Source organism: Scomber scombrus, chromosome 8 (genome assembly GCF_963691925.1).
Source record: "Scomber scombrus chromosome 8, fScoSco1.1, whole genome shotgun sequence".
Classification (NCBI taxonomy): Eukaryota; Metazoa; Chordata; class Actinopteri; order Scombriformes; family Scombridae; genus Scomber; species Scomber scombrus.
In genome coordinates, this window is record NC_084977.1 from 11279125 (window position 1) to 11285403 (window position 6279).

Below are 6279 nucleotides of genomic sequence, written 5' to 3' on the forward strand. Positions count from 1 at the left end.
AGATCTTCAGCCAAGACTAATGTGATGGCATCAAGTCAAGAAAGTAAAAGTTGCCAGTCTGGTGATGAGTATGAACTTTGTTCAGACAGCAATTCAGTAAAATTGTTGAGTGTGATTGAAGATATGCATTATTCTTATACTTACTTGAAGGGTTTGGTATATTAATTTCTTCCTTCTCTCCTGAAAGACATGCATCATTTGCCTATATGAAATGCAGTGACATGCATGTATTTAATTGGCTTTGGTCTAATTTTATGAATGAAAAGACTAAATTGACATTTGAGAATGTAGCTTTTATAGATCTAATTTGTGGCATTCCATGTTGGATGTTTTTGCTGGCATATCTCAATACTTGAGTTAAAATCAAACTGTACTACACCAAACCCCAACAACTTCATAACTGGCCATTGCTTTCCATTGAACTTCTCTGAAAGAAAGAGCAGCACACACTGAGCCCTTTTTCTTCAAAAGGAGAAACTCTTTCCACCAAGGGGAGACACATTGGATGCAGTAGGGTGAGGCTTGCCAGGGAAAAGAGGATGTTTTCAGTCTTGCTTCTTAATGTTTTTCAATAGCATGCCAATACCAACTGTGATTCAGCCACGTTCTTCCTCCCCATACTTCCACTTATAATGTGCAAGACCAAGGCCTTTGCCAAAACAAGCAACCATCTCACTATTAACAGACACCCCAAAAAGAGGACAATTGGCTGTAAGGCATGACATAATTTCCTTTTGTCTCCTGCACATTCCAACATAGCACATCCACAAAAAAAACATTATTCAAAACTGTGTATTCCCTAATATCTCACTTTCTCAGAAATTGTTAAAGAGGCTCATCCGATGTCCTTTGTTTTTGTTGTCTGGTATGTGGGTGAGCTGCCTTTGTTTCTTCAAGTGCAATAAGTATGTAGAATAATTTAACTTGATGGTTCTTAAAAATCTGCATTCACACTATAACAGTTTATTAAAAATGCTGTTGGTGAATGAAGCAAAAACTCTTTCACTACATGTTGCAGGTAGTGTGTTTTAGGTGTTTGTATGAGATCTTGCACAGGACTTATTTCGAGTGATTTTCCACAGTTAATTTAACTGCCATGTAATCATTCTTCAGCTCTCTGAACTTTTTAGAATCTATAAATCTTTTCATATTTTTCTGCATGATTCAGCTGATTTTAACATTTGTACACCACAGTAATCTTTTCAACTTCTGAGAGCGATCTTGTCAGTGGGAGTTCAAATTCTCAGCAGAGCCTTTTCCTCATTAACAAAACCCTCTGCATGATTTACATGTGAGAGCAACAATTAAAAAGGGACACACTTATGAATTTACTGGCCCAGTTTTCACAGACACTGTCGGTTGCGATTGTAGATGTGACAGCATCAGGAAATGTAAAAGTATTCATCTTGATAGATATATAGATAGATGGATTATTAGACTATTAGATTGAAGAATATCAGGCTACTTTAATTGAACTCAGGGAGAAACTTCACTCTCTGATAAAAGCTCCAGACTTGTTTATCTGCAATATAGGGAGTTGAAGACCCATAGGAGAAGCTCTTCAAGCTGAACTAATCCAAAACCAAATAAGTGGGACTGTGGTCTATGGAGAAACCGAGGGAGGCTGACATGTAAATATAAGTCTGCTGTTAATTGGAAAATAAATTACATATTCACTTGGGAACCATTAAAACACTTTGACCCAGACTTTTGCAAACATCCAAACAAGTTATTTTCCCGGATACAAAGGATGAAGTTAAGTCATTAGCATTGTACTGGGACCGATATGATTTAGGTCTAACATATTTACCATCAAAACAGCATCCAGCCCATTGTCAATTAATTCTTGAGGGTGTTTCTGCCTGGATCAATTTAAGCCTGATTACATTTATATTCTTATTGTGCAACAGATGTATTATTTAGCATGTAAAAGGTGCCAATACAAAGTTGTGTAAATGTAAAAAACATATTGTAACCCTACTCTTGTACTTGGCTAAACTTCTCAATGTCAATCATTTTTAGGAGCAGCATACTCTAGAAAAACATAAAGTACAGAGAATAGAGTGACAACTCGTGATACCTTTATCACTCACCTCTTTAAACACAGGCCTGTGGGCTGTCAACAACTGAACTGTTCAGAACTGCAGTAGAAGTAGCATCCACACTTCAAGGCAGATGATAATTGAATCCATGTGTGGGAAGAGATAAGTCCTATAAAAATGCAATGGTGTGTGAGGTCAGCTGAGGAGGCCCAACATCTGTAGAACAACTGGGGTAAATGTTAGACCCAAGTCATCAAGAGAAGCAGGGATGAGATTGTCCAGTGATGGATTGAATCATTTTTTGGGGAAAAGTTTTGTCAAGGTAAAAAAGTAAGGGAATATACTTGTGGTCTTGGCCTCCCAGTCCATCACTTACAGAATCTCAGGCTTGGAAAGTGGTTACATATGGAAGAAAGAAGTTTTTGGAGAAGAAAGCTTTGACAGTATATTCATGAGGAGAAGTTATCAGGGGAGTTTGAAGGACAAGGAAACAATAATCGCCTGAGTAAACCATTACGTAAGCCTTTGCATTTGAAAGTAAGATGGTGTCGTCTGGGGAACTTCAAAGGATTAAAGGACCTGTGTTTGGTTTAATGACTCAAGAAAATGTTTCCAGAGTATTTAAGATCAAATGAAGGGAGTTAAAGCCTGAATCAAACAGATTAAAAAAAACGCAGCAAAGATTCATTTTTGATGAAAAGAACATGTTTATCTCACTGAATCTCAGTGGGAATTGCAGTATAATGGTAATAACTCTTACAGGGAGTAAAATTATGGGTTAATGGAGGTTTATGTGTATTTTGTTTCTTTAAAGGGATAGTTTGACATTTTGGGAGATTGATACCACTCCAATGTCTGGACGGTAAATATGAAGCTACAGCCAGCAGTCGTTTAGCTTAGCTTAGCATAAAGACTGGAAACAGGGGGAAACAGCTAGCTTGGCTATCTGGGAGTCCCTGCTGGTTACCTAGCAGACTCCAGGAAATCAGAGTGCTCAGCCATGATATTGTTCAGCACATAACCCCTCTTAAAACCACGTGTTATTTTTACATCGCCTTACTTTAGATTTTTGTATGGATTAAACAAATGAAATCTAACACGTTAATTAGGCTTAGGTGTGCTGGTAGGTGTAGTTTGTTACCTTTGGATGGAGCTTGCTGTTTCCGGTTTTTATGCAAAGCTATGCTAGCCATCTACTAGCTGTAGCTTCATATTTACCATGCAAAAAAGTGAATAAGTGTATTTCACAAAATTTCAAACTATTAATGAAAATAGTATATATTTCTTTAAAAAATACTGAAGTCTTGAGTTCTAGAAGTTTGGTATACAAGGGTATTTTCACCCCCTTGAATTTACTGGATAACTTGGGTTATTTTTGTAACTATTAAAATTAAAGGAATCTGGGAAGTTTCTTTCCAAATACACCACATATTTCTATTTTTTCTGTCACAGAATTGCAGTCAATATGCATAATGCAAACCGCTACTCTTTATCTTCAGGGAAGAAAAGCACAAGCCTCTTAATCCACCAGAAACCACCAAAATTTCAATACTGTAGTAACCATAGTAGCATGACAAGATTAATAAATGTTCTCTTCTGCATGGTCCAGCTGGTCTCAGGGAGATCATAATTTATTCAGGAGGTCATCCTTGAACCTTTCCACCACTTTCTGAAGTGTATGAAGAGATTTGTATATATGCTACGGTGCTGCAGGAAGCCAACCTGAGCTCCAGTAAAACAAATCACATAAATGAACTCCTGATGATGCTCTGTCAGCGCTTAAATAGCATTAACTATTGCATGGTGATGCCGATCTCTTTGTTTCCAAGATTTTTGTGTAAATTGTGTATTGTATAAAATCTACAATAATTGTACGAACAAGAAACTGTAAATAAATGATTTTGTTTAAACTTTCTGATTGATTTTATATACTGAGTTTGTATTATCAACTGAAGACGCACTGCTAAGTGTAACAATTTAATATTTGTTTTAAGAAAAAGATTTTAGAGATTTTTCAAGTACACAAATCACAGTGCTATGAACGTACAATCATTTATTTGGTAAATTAAATAATGCATATCTGCTTAAATTTTCAGCTGTACAAAAGTCACACCAATATAATTTACAAAAACAAAACAATGCTTGCTTACAACAGACAGGTAGTGACTGAATGTGTAGTATATGCAGTCTACAGAATGTATGCAAATGCAAAAATATTTTCTAACAAATAAGCAATATATAGTTCACATAACACAAGTGAGAAACAAAATAAGCATATGAAATACATTTCAGAAAGCATATAGCACGCCTGAAATGAATGCTGGTTTACTCAGTATCAAAGGACACTGGGGCTGCAAAGATTTAAAAGTGTAAAAGAAAACATTCCTGGGCTTTGCAGAATCTAAACCGTTTTCACTTTGACTTTTCTACCAACAAAAAAAATTACTGCATCTCTATTGTGTATGCCCATTACCCTCCAGGAGATGAATTATAAAGCTCACAGCAACACCTCTAGTGCACGCATAACAGGCATTTTTAGCCAGAGGAATTATTATTGTAATAAAAATGCACAACATGGGGCATAGCAGGGATGAAAACAAGTCTTGAGCCACACTGTCACTGACACCTTCATGACTGGGCTCTGTTTGTCTGCCAGAAAATGGAGCTGACAGAAAATACAGTGAGTGACTGCACTTACCACTAGGGAATAAAGAAAACACACTTGCATCAGTGCACACACACACGAAACTAGAAAAACACATTTTTCTTGAGTCAATGGTGCATTTCAGGTCGTGAACCTTCCTCCGGCGCCTTTCTAACCAGAGTCCCATTGCGTCAATAACAGACAAACCTGTCTGTGTACAAGCCAGGAATGGAGAAAAATGCTGATGGAGACGTCTTAATACTGGGACTGCCACTAGTCATAATTGCAGTGCCCTTCATGTGAGTTCTACTTGCTGGAGCTCAATTCGGGTTAAGAAACACTCCAGCAACACAAATGCTGAAGGGGACTTTCTGTTGTTGGCATCACTGGAATAAGTGTCTGCATTTTTCCGTAGGCCATCACTCAACTAGTGAGACTGCTTTTCTGTGGATTTAACATTTTAAGGGCCCAGGTAATGCTTGTTGAACACAAGGAAGATGATTGTATGTCATGTGAAACAATTTGGTTTTGGTTAGAGATTGTCTTTCCACTATTACAATATCTTTACTGAAAATGAGTAGAAGCTTCAGTCAGAAAAAGATGACCTGTAAACTCAACAACAGTTTGGCCTTAAAATTACAAACACACCACAACTGATGATTAGTACCTGCATGTCATGTCAAGCGATCAAATTATTTTTCTGTTTTTCCTCATCTGCAAAGTTACTTTCTTTCTTCTAAATTGATGTTTTGCATATATTGTAATTAGAGCTCAAACAATTAGGCGATGCCAAACATTATTTGATTCAGCTTTTCTCTGTGTTATATTATAACTGACTTCATCTATTTGGTTTTTGAGGTTGGTTGAATAAAACAATACATGTGTGGATATCATATGTAGCTCTGAGAAACTATGATGGGCATTTTTTCACTATTCCTTTCATAGACTGAATGATTTATTGTTAAGTGAGGAAAATAATGAGCAGATTAATTGATAATGAAAATCATCATTAGTTCATCTAATTGTAATGAGTCCCATTAGCTGCAATATGACAATACAAAGGCTTCATTTCATGCTGCTCATGAATTCATCCCATCACTGCAATTCTGTTTAGATTGTTGTAAATGATTATTTTGTATTCAAATGAATTAAAGTATTTAGAGCACAGAAGATATAAGAGCACCAGCAGCCTGACATTTAGGTATGATTGACAAAAGAATATATAAAAGTACTAAAGTTGGACAGCAGTTACAAAGTATGTGGTTTCAACATATAATAATAGTTTACACACAGTTAATTAATAATTTAATTTAATGCAATGGCTTGTGCAAAAGTGTCACAGGTATACAGTGACTGCATGAATGTGAGGTAAAAACTTAAAAATAATATTTCTGGACAACTAGTCAACATAACATGAATTTAAAAATCACTTTTACACAGAAAATAATCAGATATTAGTTAGTTCTATAACACTGGTTGGGAAAAGTAAATATCACTTTTATGTTGCATTGAGGTCAACCCTTTGCTACTGTCTGCTGTGTTATCAAGGCCAGCAGTGAGCTCACAGTTCTCCATCTGTAGCGTCTGTGATGA